A 16,880-nucleotide genomic window follows, 5' to 3' on the forward strand; every position below is an offset into this window, starting at 1 on the left:
TTTAGAGGGTATCTAAACCAAAAAAAATGAATATACTGAACCTTACCGGTCCTTAGATGTGACGGCTGCTTTTGTTTTCTTTCTTTTTCCAGACTAAGTACATTTTCAGCAAGAACAGAACAATACATGTCGATCCTGCCAGAAATCCAGTGTCCTTCTAACTTCCTGTGCACTGAACTGAAATCTTAAACAATGTCATTGGCTTTGCAGCAATCTTCTGTGAACTACAGAACACTTTCTCCCCATGTATTCGTGTTGAGGGGAGGGGGGGAGGTGTTTGTAGTTCAAATCAGGAGCACAACCGAGGGTGACAACGCTGCTCCTCCATAGACACAGTGCAGTGAGTGCAAGTCATCGCCCTAGGACAGGAAGGGTATTACTGGCCAGAGCTCCGGGCAAAAATAAAAAGGGAAAAAACCTGAAAAAAAAAAAACAAACAAAAAAAACAAAGCAGCCACCTAAGGAATGAAAAGCTGCAATGTATTACATTTTTGTTATTTATTTAGACGCACTTTAAAAATTATTGAAATAATTATTTAAAAAAAAATAATTCTAAGAATCTAATAATAATAGTAGCTAACAATAATAATAATTATTATGATTATTATGATTATTATTATTATAACATTTTTATAATTATTTTTTAATAATAACAAATAATACATAATAATAATAAGTAATATTATTATTATTTTATTTGTATAATTGTTCTATTATTAATTAATATTACTTATTATTATTTGTATTATGATTATTATTGTTATTATTATAGTCTTATAATTATTTTATAATGATAACAACAAATAACTACTAATAATAATAATAAGTATTTTTATTATTATGTTGTTATTATTATTACTATTATTAGTATTATTATTATTAATAATAATACTACTAATAAAAATAATAATAAATATAATAATATAATAAAAATACTTATTATTATTATTATTATTATTATTATTAGTTATTTGCTGTTATCATTATAAAATAATTATAAGACTATAATAATAATAACAATAATAATCATAATACAAATAATAATTAGTAATATGAATTATTAATAAACATATTATACAAATATAATAATAATAATAATAATAATAATAATACTTATTATTATAAGTATTATTATTATTTATATACGTTATTCAACACTACTTAAAAATTATTAACAATAATTGATTACTTCCTCATTAATGTAATGGTCATTTTTGAGCTGAGCCCAGCATCCTCTCTGATAACTGAACTATTCAGAGGGGCCAACATGCCAACAGGGAAATCTCTGTGATAAAAAGAAAGAAAGCTGAACTCTGGGCAGATATAAAAGACACAAATTAATACAGTTCTGGAACCATTAATATATCTTTAAATGTATTTTTAAATGCAAGCAGTGTAAGTACCTGAATGTAACCTGGTATCAGCCTCTTGTGTTCCCTGTACAGCTGGGTCGGAGTGTAAGAAGCAGAAGCAGCACAAGGAGCCAATCAGTGACTGGCAATATGCATGCTGATGGGAGGAGAGAGCAGAGTGACAGAGATAGGTGTTCATCACAGTGCTGCGTCTCCATTACCTGTCCAATCACAGGCAGAACCTGGGCTTAGGGGAAGCTGGTTGAATGATGCTGGACATCAGGCTGAGGACATCTAGTGGCAGAAAAGATGTACTTCTTTCAATGCTCTGAACTGAAAGTGAATATATCAGCAAAAGCTTTCACTTTTCTTTTATCTTTTAATGGGCAATTCATTACTTCTTGTTGCATTAAAAAAAAAAAAAACATTAACGCTAGGTTAAGCCACTAAGTGCAAAACTGCGAGCTTCTCCGATGCACACAGAAACGCGTTGCCATCTAGAAGACGAGCGGCGGTGCCAATAACTGTGAATGGCGCCCCCGCACACCTGCAAATAATGCAGCTTTTGGAAACGAGTCAGGGACTTCTTTCCTGCGTTTTCTCATGCGCAAGGCAAGACCATTGAAATGAACGGGATGCTGTACCGGTCACGCGCGGGAACGCGCCTGCGCTCAGTCGCGCTGCGACCGTGAGAACCGAGTCCTAATGAGAACGAGAGCTGCTTTGGGTTATTTTCTATCTGCCTGGAGGTCATCTTTAAGTCAACCTGCCTGTCCATATAGAACATTTTATATACATTTTGGTGTAATTTCTCTGCCATCAATCACAGCGCTGCACCAAGGCATACAATAAAATAAAAGCTAACCCTTGATTGGTCAGGTCACCGTATAGGCTCCAGTATTAATGGGCATGCCTGTTTCCATTGCCGTACCACCATATGGGCAGGTCAGAGGGCACGGTGCAGGTGTGTCTTTTACCCCCCCCCCCCCCATCCCCCTCGTCCTGCACACCTTGGCCGTTTAGTCACCCTTCCAGTAATTTGGCCCCTGACAGCGAGCGATCATGGCAGTCGATCTAATAATGAGCCGCACGCCTGTCAGAGAGATGCCTCTCTCCTTCCATCATCCTCTCCCTCTGGGCCAAAATTTCGACTGTCATTCAAAAGGCTGCTGAAGAATGTACAGGGGGGGGAGGGGGGGGGCTTGGCAGTGTCATAGGGTGGGGAGATCGTGGGGGGGGGATACAAAGGAAATGGGAAATGTACCACTGAAGGGAATCTAAAGTCTTGTGGATTCTTGTGATCAGCTTTAGGACTGGTTCACACCGTGCGCCTTTGTGTGTCCCCAACAGCCCATTCATTTCAATGGGCTGTCGAAACGCGTGGGGGCGGGGGCACAAAAAAGTGACTTTTTAACATCACCCCACACCACAGGGGCTCTGCGTTACTATGCAGTTTTGGTGAACGCAACGTGCGCATTTCCCAGATGCGTTTGGGGGGGGTAACGTTACAATATTACTGGCACCCCATGTGAATCTAACAAGAGCGGTGCGTTCTCGTGTGGTGCTGGAAACACGCACAGGAATGAGCTGCACCGCCATTGATGTGGACGGGCTCTAAGCTCTGGTTCACACCAGTGTGGTTTTGAAGTTGCGCGATTTCAAAGCCGCAGCTCAGTGCGATTTCCACCTCCGTTTTCATTGTGGCTTGCAACTTCGTTTACTAGAAGACTATGCAAGTCGCAATGAAATCGGGGAAAAAAAAAGTAGCACAAGAACCTCTTTTAATGTCGCGGCATTTTGAAACTGTTCCATTGCCGGCAATGGGTGCGACTCGTCATGCGATTTTGAACTGTCAAATTGCATGCCAAACTGCACCAGTGTGATCGAGGGATAAATAGTATTTTCACTTTTGCAGTCAAATATGAGAACTCCTCCCTCTATACCTTTGTTATGTGTTCCCATTTACACAGAATACCTAAAAAAAAAAAAAAATAAAGGGCCCTTTCGCACTACTCTAATGCAAAAACCTAAAAACGCATATGCATTCTTTCCCGCCTTTCAGGTGCGTTTTCTGGGTGCCTGTTATTCAGCACGCACCTGTGAAACTTGGACATGTGACTCAAAAAAAAACGCATCAAGAACCCAACACCAGATGGGTTTTGATACATTTGATAGAATGTAACTATGTAATTCGATACATTTTTTTACGCATTTTCTGGTGCGGTTTTGAAAAACGCACCAAAAATGGAGTGGGCGCGACTTTTCAAACACACCATAACGCAGTGGTGTGAAGAGTCCCATAGGTTTAAGCCCCCGGCTCACACAACAAACCTGCGTACGAATCGCACAGGAGCAGCACTGCGACCGGATCACGCGGTCTTCTCTCCCCTATGCGACCCGGTGCGGGCAAATCGCACTGCGTTTGTGATCCTTTTGGGGCGTCATTTAGTTTGTATTGACACCCGCAGCAGATCGCAAACCTTATTATGCTGTGCGGGAAATGCACAGGAATCACTGCGTTTCCCTCACCACTTATGCGTGAACCTAGGCTTATAGGGGTTGCGATTTTTGCTGCGTTCTTAGCATAGTAAAAATGCAGCGAAAACACATCAGTGTGAAAGCAGCCTAAATATTTATTACCTATTAGATGTTTTTTTAGGCCCCATTTACATCATCATGTAGCGGGAATGAGAGTTCCTACTCTGCCAGTGCGATTTTTCACACGATTCTGCGTGCCGCAAAGGGCAGCCCATTCATTTCAATGGGCTGCCGTAATGTTAGGGTTAGGTTTATGTCAAATAAGTACACAAATAACTAAAAATCATCATAAATACGTAAAATAAATTAATAATATGTAAGAATACATTAATAAATAGCAATTAACCTTAAAAAATATCAAATACATTATTATTAGTAATAATAATACTAATAATAAAATAACAATAAACACCCAAACGCTATTTCATTATTAATAATAAGAAAAATAATAATAATAATTTATTTTGTGTTAGGGTGTTTAGTTATTTATTATTATTTTATTTTTTTAAGGGGTAAGGGTTATTTATTTATTTATTGTTACTTAGTATTAATTTATTGAATTTATTTTTTATGTATGATTTTTACTTATTTGTGTATTTATTTTACATTTATTTATTTGTTTATTATTATTATAATATTATTAAGTATAATAATAAATAAAATAATTAATAAATATAATAATAAATAATAATAATAAATAATAATTAATAAAATAATAATAAATAACCCTAACCCTAAACTGAACTCAAACCCCTTACCCTAATGAAAAAAAAAACAGTATAATAAATGAAAAATAATAATAAAAGTGGAAATAAAAGCTAATGGAAAAGCATGTAAATTGCGCTTTTAAAATCACAAGTGGGAACGCTCGCGATACAGTGGGAACGCTCGCGAGACTTCTAGGTATTTATTACCTCTCCCAGAGATCACAGTACTTACCCCCCTGCCTTCATCTTCTCTGGATGGGCAGCACCATCTTTGTTCAGGCATCACCCGTAGTCACCATCATGCTTCCCAGGCGGAGATGCCGGCTGCATTCCACACCTCAGCGTTTTGCAGCTTGACGCTTCAAAACGCTGGAGGAGAAAAAAAAAAATCAAGGATTCTCTATGGAGGTGGATCACATCTCCACTCCTAGTCGCCTGAATCCAAACGCCTGAAGCTCACAAAAGTTCTGGAGCTCGAATCGAGGGCAGATTTGAGCGTTTTTGGCGTGCTTTGATTCTCATAGAAGTGAATGGAAACGCGCCATTTGTGTGTTTTTGTGCGCATTTGTGCGTTTTTGCGTGATTTTCTGCTCAAATGAAAAAAATTTCAAAAACAAAATAGTAATAATATATGAATAAATAAATGTCAAATAAATACACAAATTAATAAAAATCATCATAAATAAGTAAAATAAATTAATAATATGTAATAATACATTAATAGCAATTAACCTTAAAAAATATCAAATACATTATTATTAGTAATAATAATACTAATAATAAAATAACAATAAACACCCAAACGCGAACAAAATAATAATAATTTATTTTGTGTTAGGGTTAGGGTGTTTAGTTATTTATTATTATTTTTTAAGGGGCGAGGGTTATTTATTTATTGTTACTTAGTATTCATTTATTTAATTTATTTATTTTTTATTTATGATTTTTACTTATTTATGTATTTATTTTACATTATAATATAATATAATAGTATAATAGTATAATAATAAATAATAATAGTATAATAATAAATAAAAAATAAATAAAATAATAAAAATGAACCCTAACCTAAACTGAACTCGAACCCCTTACCCTAATGAAAAAAACATTATAATAATTATATTAAGAATTATATTATAATTATTTATTATTATTTTTTAAGGGGTGAGGGTTATTTATTTATTGTTACTTAGTATTCATTTATTGAATTTATTTATTTTTTATCTATGATTTTTACTTATTTGTGTATTTATTTTACATTTATTTATTAGTTTATTATTATTAGTATAATAATAAATAAAATAAAATAAAAAATAAATAAAATAATAAAAATTAACCCTGACCTAAACTGAATTCGAACCCCTGACCCTAATGAAAAAAAACATTATAATAATTATATTAAGAATTATATTATAATTATTTATTATTATTTTTTAAGGGGTGAGGGTTATTTATTTATTGTTACTTAGTATTCATTTATTGAATTTATTTTTTTTTTATTTATGATTTTTTACTTATTTGTGTATTAATTTTACATGTATTTATTAGTTTAATATTATTAGTATAATAATAAATAAAATAAAAAATAAATAAAATAATAAAAATTAACCCTAACCTAAACTGAACTTGAACCCCTTACCCTAATGAAAAAAACATTATAATAATTATATTATGAATTATATTATAATTATTTATTATTATTTTTTAAGGGGTGAGGGTTATTTATTTATTGTTACTTAGTATTCATTTATTGAATGTATTTATTTTTTATGTATGATTTTTACTTATTTGTGTATTTATTTTACATGTATTTTTTAGTTTATTATTATTAGTATAATAATAAATAAAATAAAATAAAAAATAAATAAAAAAATAAAAATTAACCCTAACCTAAACTGAACCCGAACCCCTTACACTAATGAAAAAAACATTATAATAATTATATTAAGAATTATATTATAATTATTTATTATTATTTTTTAAGGGGTGAGGGTTATTTATTTATTGTTACTTAGTATTCATTTATTGCATTTATTTATTTTTTATTTATGATTTTTACTTATTTGTGTATTTATTTTACATGTATTTATTAGTTTATTATTATTAGTATAATAATAAATAAAATAAAATAAAAAATAAATAAAATAATAAAAATTAACCCTAACCTAAACTGAACTCGTACCCCTTACCCTAATGAAAAAAACATTATAATAATTATATTAAGAATTATATTATAATTATTTATTATTATTTTTTTAAGGGGTGAGGGTTATTTATTTATTGTTACTTAGTATTCATTTATTGGATTTATTTATTTTTTATTTATGATTTTTACTTATTTGTGTATTTATTTTACATGTATTTATTAGTTTATTATTAGTAGTATAATAATAAATAAAATAAAATAAAAAATAAATAAAATAATAAAAATCAACCCTAACCTAAACTGAACTCGAACACCTTACCCTAATGAAAAAAACATTATAATAATTATATTAGGAATTATATTATAATTATTTATTATTATTTTTTTAAGGGGTGAGGGTTATTTATTTATTGTTACTTAGTATTCATTTATTGGATTTATTTATTTTTTATTTATGATTTTTACTTATTTGTGTATTTATTTTACATGTATTTATTTGTTTATTATTAGTATAATAATAAATAAAATAATAAAAAATAACCCTAACCTAAACTGAACTCGAACCCCTTACCGTAATGAAAAGAAAGCATTATAATAAATGAAAAATAATAATAAAAGAGGAAATAAAAGCTAATGGAAAAGCTAAAAAAAAAAGCTGAAATACCTAGCAGCAAATGATGCAACAGATAATAGTTTTCTCTATCGGCTAATAAAAAAAAACGGCAAAGCCCAAAAATGCTGCATATAAATGCGCAAGTCGCGCATAAAAACGCGCCAAAATCATGCATAAAAACGCCGGAAAAGTGCTCAAAGACGCTACGCTGAGGTGTGAATGCAGCCTCAGAGATGATATAATCCTGTAGGTCCTGGTGCCTGTGTGTGACACAGATCAGCCCCTTGGCTTAGCACACAGTTACAATGTTGCATTTTTTGTTGTTGTTTTTTCTGGATGATACAATTAATGTACATTGTTGGATTTCTTCATGCAGACTTGTAGAGACAGTGGAAGGTCTGTGATAGAGAAGGGGGGGGGGGGGGGGGGTAGAAGAAGGGATGTGTTTGTTGGAGAAGGGAATGTCTGAGGAATGAAGTCCCTGCAGGTGGCGGATCCTGGGCAGAGGTTATCTGCTGATGGGAGAGGAGAAGAGGAGATAAGAGAGGAGCTCACACACTCCTCACAAATATCAAGACATAAGAAAGTTTATGTCAGAGCTGCAGAGGAGGGGAAAAAAAAAAAGAGTCGGGAACAATTTTTTTTTTCAATTTAAAGGAATTTAAAAGCAACCCCCCCCCCCCCCCATAGGGTGTCATTGTACAAAGCCCGGCTGTAATTGTATGTCGGAGTCATAGCAGTAGCGGAGTATGGTGCGTGTCTGACATCAATTAATGCAGGAAGTTTGCAGTTTAAAGCTGCCCATAGATGTATGGAATCTTGCCCGGTTTAGGACTGGCCGAGATTTGATCCATCGATCGACTTCAATTCAACTAGCCCTTAGGAAATTTTTTCCTGCTTTAGCTGCCAGCAGTGATCATTGTATTCTGAAAGTAGCAGTGGTGGTGGTGGTGGGGGGGCAAACATTGCACCCACAAACAGGGCCGGGACAAGGGGTGGGCAAGAGGGACAGCGCCCTGGGCACTGTGGTATCATGTGAGGTGCAGGGGCACCACAAGTAGATTGGGCTAATAAAGTAATATGGTGGAAAGGGAGGGGGGGTGGGGTTGTGCTAGGAGGAGAAATAGTTTTTTGGGAGGGGGATTTGTGCTAGTAGGGGAGATTTGGGGAGATTTGTGCTGGGAAGAGGGAATTTTTTCTGGGGGGGGAGCATATATGTAATGAGAGGATTTGAGCTAAGCATGCAGATTAGCGCCCAATTTCTTGGAGGGGGGGGGATTTTTGCTAACACGTAATGCTCATGCATCTTGGAGGGGGGCGCAATTTGCCATATTCGCCCCGGGCTCTAGATGACCTTGTCCTGGCACTGCCCACAAACACTCCCCCCCCCCCCCCCCTGGTCAGTTGGGTCACCCCCCACCACCTCCTTCCCCCGGGCATTTACCCCATCTAGGCAGCGCTTCCTCCGGGTGGAAGGCGCCAGCTTCCCCTGCGTCTTCCCCCTCCTCCTAGGCAGCCAATAGGATTGCTTCTCCTCATGGCCAATCAGGTGACGGGTCTCAGGACTCACTTCCTGATTGGCCGGGAGGAGAATCAGGAAGACAGTAGCGAATATTATTTTGCTACTGTCACACAACTGGGTGGGCTCGGGGCGCAGAGTCCACCCTTTTTTGAAGCCAATTAAAGCCTCTAATCATGTGCTTCTAAAAAAAAAAACAAAAAAAAAAAACGCTCATTGGAATCCATGCGTCGTGCGCCCTGCATGTAGATTAGGGGCCGGTCACATGGATTAGGGGGGTGGCGCCCCGTATGTACTGCTGCCACTGGACGGTGGGGAAGACTCCCTGCCAGCAGAACACAATAGCACTGCGGGAGGGATTCCCCCATCAACACTGACTATGTTAACCTCTTCCCGCCCGCGCTTTAGCCGAATAACGGCTACAGCGTGGACTTAATTTGCCATAGAGGGGGTAAATAGATGTCCTCCCATACTCGAGCGGCCTGCGCGCCCCCTGCAGGGCACGTGCGGTGCGCTCTGTGATCAGGGAGTCTATGAGACTCGGCTGATCACAGATCAGAGTAAGGGGTCGATCCCGACCCCTTACCACGTGATCAGCTGTCAGCCAATGACAGCTGATCATGTGATGTAAACAGGCGGTAATCGGCTATTTTTTCTCCTTACGCTAAAAAAAGCCGATCACCGGCGGCTGTGAGAGGGACATCATTCCCGATCGTGGAGAGGCTCTGCAGAGTCATCTGTGCCCACCTGTGCCACCTGCCAGTGCCACCTACCGGTGCACAGCCAGTGCACAACAGTGCCCACCAGCATCACTTACCAGTGTCCACAGTGCCACCCATCAGTGCCCACAGTGCCACCTATAAATGTCACCAATCAGTGCCTCATCACCAGTGCTGCCTATCAGTGCCACCTACCAATGCCCATCAGTGCCACCTATTAGTAACATCTATCAGTGCCCATCAGTGACACCAATCAATGACACCCATCAGTGCCACCTATCAGGATCCATCAGTGCCGCCTCATCAGTACTGTCTTATCAGTGCCTATCAGTGACACCTATCAGGGTCCATCAGTGCCGTCTTATCAGTGCCTATCAGTGCCGTCTTATCTGTGCCTATCAGTGCAGCCCATCAGGGCCCATCAGTGCCCATTAGTGCAGCCTCATCAGTACTGTCTTATCAGTGCCTATCAGTGACACCTATCAGGGTCCATCAGTGCCGTCTTATCAGTGCCTATCAGTGCCGTCTTATCTGTGCCTATCAGTGCAGCCCATCAGGGCCCATCAGTGCCCATTAGTGCAGCCTCATCAGTACTGTCTTATCAGTGCCTATCAGTGACACCTATCAGGGTCCATCAGTGCCGTCTTATCAGTGCCTATCAGTGCCGTCTTATCTGTGCCTATCAGTGCAGCCCATCAGGGCCCATTAGTGCAGCCTCATCAGCGATTATCAATGAAGGAGAAAAATTACCTGTTTGCTAAATTTTATAACAAACTATGAAACATGATTTTTTTTTTTTAATTTCTGTCTTTTTTTGTTTGTTTAGCAAAAAATAAAAACCCCAGAGGTGACCAAATACCACCAAATGAAAGCTCTATTTGTGTGAAAAAAAAGATAAAATTTTCATTTGGGTACAGCGTTGTATGACCGAGTAATTGTTATTCAAAGTGTGACAGCGCTGAAAGCTACAAATTGGTCTGGGCAGGAAGGGGGTTAAAGTGCCCGGTAAGCAAGTGGTTAATCATGGAATTGACCAATTTTCTTACCTTCCATCCATGGTGGAAGGAAAGAAAATGACATAATCTATGGCGGGGGTAGGTAACCTTAAAGAGATGGAGATCCACCTGAACAACATGGGAGAAGTCAAAGATCACCGGGCACAATGTCTGTCGCCTCCTCTCCCCCGATTTATACCTCTAATTGCCGCTCTCCCGTCTCACAATCGCATTGCACGGCAATCATGAGTTTAAATCAGGGGGTGGGGTGGCAACATATGACCACCTCTACCACCTGGCAAACATACTCAGATCGCTTATCAGAGGAGCTGCAGTGCCTGCTGCACTTGAGAATGAGCCCTTAGTTGCATTCAGCACCCTTAAGGCTCACTCACACGTAAAGTTGGGGGTTGGTAAAACTCTGTGGTCAAGTCACGGTTTTACCGCTCCAGTCCCTACCACCTTTAGCAGCTGAGGCAGCAGTCAAAGGTGTACACATGCTGCAGCAGGAATTAAACCCCCTGTTGTTTTTGGTGGGTGCTACCGTCTGCCTTCCAATCGCAACCCGTTCAGGTGTAGCACCCTGGAGCTCCTCATAAATGTACTTGTCAAGGGTAGTTATCCTGGTTGATTGATAGAGATCTATTGATTTCTCCCTTAGTTTGGCCTTGTTGCCCTATTCTGTTCTACCACCAGGTGGCCGGGTACTTGGTGGTACTAGATTTGAGAAGGACAACCCAAGGTCATGTTATGGGTATATGGGGTATCTCAGCCAACGGGCATGGGTTTTCTTGAGTCCCTTGGCCTGCTGGGAGAACCTATATATTCAGGTGATGTCAGGTAAACGTCGTTCTGTGCCACCTGGACGGCCGTCTGGGTGGACGTGTGTCATGTGCCCCGGGCTGCCAGGGCAGAGATTGGGCCTATCCCGGGGGGGTATCTGGTTGCCAGGCTGTGTGAGAGTCTATCCAGAAGTAAGAGAAGCAGCGCAGGGTTGGGATTGCGGCTTGCAGTCCAACCAGAAGTGACGGTTCTGCCGGCTGGAGAACCTGTCAGTGGTCGGAGGTAGAGGGGAAGCTGTCACCACGAAGGGACCAATCGTCTTTACCAGGGACCACAGTGAGTAACTGAAGAAAGTACCGGAACCGTATTCTCACCGAACGGGCACAGTGGAGAATCTTGAAACTTCAGGTGGTGATCAAGTCAGGGAACCAACCAGCGGAGGAGACGCTTGTAGAGCAGCCTTGTGAGTCAAGCCAGGGACCGAGCCAGTTAACAGGGGTAAAGCCTGAGGAGTATCTGGAGTGCCAAGCCAGGGACCCAGCAGAGAAGAGAGGGTGACACTTGAGGGAGAAACCACCGCCAACCTTGGAGGAGCTCAAGGGATTCAGAGTCAGAGTCAGTGAATCAGAGGATCTAGTGAGAGACCAGGAGCTCAGTGTTGAAGAACTACAAGAAGCAGTTGTAGTGAAGCTGAAGGAACTGTTACGTTTGCGTTAGGAACTGTTAAACACTGTTGCCATAGGAGACAGCATTCCTGCATGTGCAGATGTGGCTTCTTGCTGGGGGCCTTTCCCTGCACTGCTGTCCTCCTATTGAAGTCTCGGAATCTGCCAATTGAATCTACAACTACTTAAGGGTGTCCTGGCCCTAACCCTCCTTCCCCCCAAAAATACAAAAAGGACTGTTAAGAGAAATAAAACCTTTTTTTACATCAAGAAGTGTCTGGCGCCCAATGACTTTCACCATCTTTGCACCCACTATACCTCACAACCCACATATTGAAGGATGTCAGCTATATTTGTCCTTGGAGGTCCTGATTAGACTGGAAAAGGTTAAAGACTTTGCTACACGTGTAAATGGGGTCTCTCTGCAAGTGCCCCGCAACACATCTTAACTATGGGGTTTTACCACCCCCCACCCCCACCCCCCCAAACTTCAAATGTAGGCTGCTTTCACAGTGCATTTGCAACTTTCCTGGGTTAGCTGCACTTTGCCATAGACTTCTCTGATATCCTGCAGGTGTGGTGCACTTTCTGAAAGCGCACCAAAATTCCTGCATTCAGAGAGAGCACCAAACCCGCGGGATATAATAGAAGTCTATTATAAGTGCAGCAAACAGGTAGCTACAGGTACACTGCACTGCACCCACGGTGTAGGTAAACGGCAGCACATCGGTGTAAAACAGTGGCAGACTGTGCATTAAGAGCGCACGGCGCCGCCCCCTCTCTCCGGCCAGCCCCTCTATCACCAGGGCCGTCTTTAAGGCAGGGCAAAAGGGGCAGCTGCCCTGGGCCCTGTCATTGTTGTGGGGCCCAAAGCAGCTGCCTCATACTTGCCAACTATCCCAGTTTAAATTACCTTGTCCTTTTAAGTTTTAATCCTGTGCTGTGTCCCTATATCTCAGTGTGAAGTGCTGGTGTTAATGCTGCCCATCTCTGCCCTATTGTTGTGTACAGATGACTCACCAGCAGACCCTGTGTTTACACGTAAATAATCGGCATTCATAAGTAAATAACTGCGGCCGGTGGCATTGATATGTAAATAAAGGCAGCATTCATATGTATATCATGCCCCCCTTCAGTGAGGAGATGATGTACTGTAACCTCTAGCAACCAATCAGTGAGCAGTATTACTGTACAGTAATCTCTAGCAACCAATTAACAAGCAGAAATCATTTGCTGTATCCTCTAGCAACTAATCAGTGAGCCGTAATGTGTGCTGTAACCTCTAGCAACCAGTCAGTAAGCAGTAATGATATGCTGTAACTGCTGGCAACCAATCACAATTGCTGCCTGATCCGATACAGTAAACTGATTTTAAGTCTAACTGCTATTTATTGTATGTCTCAGAGCAGATGGAGAGTGAAATTGCATGGGGGGGGGCCCAGGAAATTTTTTGCCCAGGGTCCAATCAATATTAAAGACGGCCCTGTCTATCACCAATAGATAGATTCATGCATTGCATGAATCTATCTATGGCCGCCGCTGCCACCCACTATTCAGGCGCCCAGCCCCTTTTCGTGTGCAGGGCACCTGAATTACAGAGGCGGGGGGGTGTATTTGAAGCACCTGATTAGAGCCATAGGCAAAAACAAAAAAAGTTGAGCAGGTCACTCAGCTGTGTTAGAAAAGCAAATGAATATTCGCTTTCCTAACACTAAACCGCCTCTCTGCCAATCAGGTGCTCGGTTCTGTTACCTGTCACCTGATTGGCTGAAACAACAGGCGCCGTTATTGGATGCCTATCAGGAGGAGAAGATGGGAGATGAGGACGGCAGGACCCCCCACGAAGGACCCCACTCGTCGCCGTCACCCGCTGCCCCACCAAGACAGGGTAAGTGGGGGTCACACTGGCAGCATTTAATGGGCCGACTGGCAGCATTTGATGGGCACAGTGGCAGCATTTGATGGGCACAGTGGCAGCATTTGATGGGCACAGTGGCAGCATTTGATGGGCACAGTGGCAGCATTTGATGGGCACAGTGACAGCATTTGATAGGCACAGTGGCAGCATTTGATGGGCACAGTGGCAGCATTTGATAGGCACAGTGGCTGCAATTGATTTAAAAAAAAAAATTTTGAGACTTCTAGCTGGGATAAGAGGTGAAGCGCAGTTGGTGTCACTCCGCATGGGACAGGAGCCGGCACTACAGAGGAGGCATCGGCTTATGTGGCTCTGGCTCCCATTACAACTCCAACTTTACAAGTAGTCCCTCTGCATTGCACTCTGTTTGATGCTCTGGAATGGGGGGTCACCAAGCCCAGATCGCGATCTACCAGTCACCTGGCCGCGATCTATTGTCTGCTGACCCCCCCCCCCCCATCTATGGGCTGCTAAGTCAGATCCCAAGTTGCTGTAGTGTGAACCGGCACTAAAAGAGAAGTAATTTTTTTTTGTTTGTTTTCAGAGTCATACTTGCCTAGGTGGATTCTGCATCTGTCCCCCGCCGGCTCTAAGGCTGAGAACTGAGTGAAACAAACACTGCTGATCGCTCGGTTCTCAGGGCTCCCCAAGCAGAGAGCCGGTGACTGTCAACCGCCACTGTCTGCTCTGCCCCCCCCCCTCTCCTAGGCTCACTGGAGCGCTGGGCTGTGGAGGGGGGCGGGAGCGTCCGGCTCAGGCTCTCATTGGCTCGCTGAGTGGCTGAGCCGGGTGCCGGTCCAGGCATGTGGGCGGATCCTGACTTCATTGTCGCGATCTTGCCCGAGCCTGGATCGGCTCTGTGAGGTCAGCCGACAGCGGGCTTCAGCCTGCTGTCTGCTGAAAACGGGTCACAGAACGAACTGCACTCCTGTGATCCACAGCAGAAGTACAGCCAAACAATCTTCAACTTCAACTACTTGGTGACCCGCTGCACTACATATACTGAGGCGGGGGGGGGGGGGGGTTCCTACAGGCACCATAACATACCTGTACGTAGGGGCTTTCTTCCGGGTCTGCTTGCACATTCGCACGCATGCACCTGAAAGACTGTACTGTCATTTGTTGCAGCACAAGCCGATCAGTGGGTCGCAGCCAATGATTTATGGCCAACACCCGCTGATCAGCTGAGCGAATGACAGAAGAGAGCCCTGTGTTGGGAAATAACACAGAGCTCTCTACAGACAGCAGCAATGTGACATTTTTTTTCTCCCTGCAAAGCAGAAAGTAACAACCGGCACGTCACTTATTAAAAGCAGCACACAGTTAACCCTTTGATCACCCCTGATGTTAACCCCTTCCCAGCCAGTGTCATTAGTACAGTGACAGTGCATATTATTAGCACGGATCACTATATTAGTGTCACTGGTGATGTCAGTTAATCAGTTAAGGGCCAGTTCACACCACATGCAGTCCAGTGCGTTTTTTTTCTGCATCAAAAACGCATGGAAAGTAGGTTATATGGTTTTCAATGGCATAGTTCACACCAGTGCTTGCAGTTCCAGAAAAAAAAGTAGAACATGCTGCATTTTTTCTGCCTTGGACTGTACTAGAACGCTGTAAAACGCATCAAAAACGCACTGGAACGCACCTAAATGCACCAAAAACGCACTGCAACACACTTGTCCTTATTTAGTGCTAGTTCACACCAGACGCAGTTCCGTTCAGTTCCTTGCCCTTTTTTTCTGCACTCAAATGCATGCACAATGTTTTCCATGTATTCCAATGGCTCTAGTTCACACCATGCAATCAGTGTCCAGTCAGTTTCTGCACCGGAAACTGACTGCATGGTGTGAACTAGAGCCATTGGAATACATGGAAAACATTGTACATGCATTTGAGTGCAGAAAAAAAGGGCACGGAACTGAACGGAACTGCGTCTGGTGTGAACTAGCACTTAGGCTCGATTCACACCTATGCAAGTTGCTTTTGAGCATTTTTGGAGGTTTTTTTTTCATGCTTGCCACGTTTTTGAGCAGCGTTTTTGCACGTTTTTGCGGCGTTTTTGCCGCGATTTGCGTTTTGCGTTTTTTTTTTTTTTTTTTTTCTTTTACAGTTTTTTTTTACAGTCTAAAAAAAAAATTTAAAAAAAAATTAAAAAAAAAAAAAAAAAAACGGCAAAAACGCTGCAAAAACGCTGCAAAAACGGTGCACTTGCGTTTTTGATGCTTGTCCATTGAAATCCATTACATGCAAAACGCTGCTTTTTGCATGAAAAAAAGTCCCCGACCCTTTCCAAAAATGCAGAGAAACAAAAAGGCATTGATGTGAACATGTTCCATAGGAACCCATGTTAAAAAATTCCCGTGCATTTCTGCAAAATGCAAAATGCATCAAAAAACGCGCCTAGTGTGAATGGAGCCTTAAGGTTAAGAAAAAAGAGGGGGGGGGAAAGCACTGGACCACATCAAAAACGCATCAAAAATGCACTGAGCTGCATCAAAAATGCACCAAAAACACATCAAAAACACACGGGAATGCATCAAAAACACGCATGCATAAAAGCACCTGGAACGCATCCGGACTGCGTTTCTATGGTGTGAACTGGCCCTAAAAAAAAAAAAATCGGGCAAACATTTTCGTCCGAGGACCGATCGTACGATTTTCTGATAGTGTGTACACAACTTTCAACAGCCGATTCCAACCTTCCAAACTAAAATTTCCGAAGGGACAAAAACCCCAAATTTTTCTCGTACAGGAAAAGAAGGAACTATTTTCGTTTTAATGTGTACCCTTTTCGAACGATTTTCATATGAGAAATATCAGATACAAAACACTGCACATGATCAGAAACAACAAATAACAAAAAAAAGTCGAGAATTATTCTACATTATTTGCTGTGAAACATCGAGGAAAACCTGCCGATCG

The 16,880-nt window shown here is 41.1% G+C and overlaps 1 long non-coding RNA gene across 2 annotated transcripts in view; it reads left to right on the forward strand.

The window, feature by feature from the left end:
• Nucleotides 1–16,880, forward strand: part of LOC141147195 (uncharacterized) — an 81,638-nt gene that overhangs the window by 10,079 nt on the left and 54,679 nt on the right. The gene's annotated exons all lie outside the window — the stretch shown is intronic.

Source organism: Aquarana catesbeiana, linkage group LG06 (assembly GCF_042186555.1).
Source record: "Aquarana catesbeiana isolate 2022-GZ linkage group LG06, ASM4218655v1, whole genome shotgun sequence".
NCBI lineage: Eukaryota > Metazoa > Chordata > Amphibia > Anura > Ranidae > Aquarana > Aquarana catesbeiana.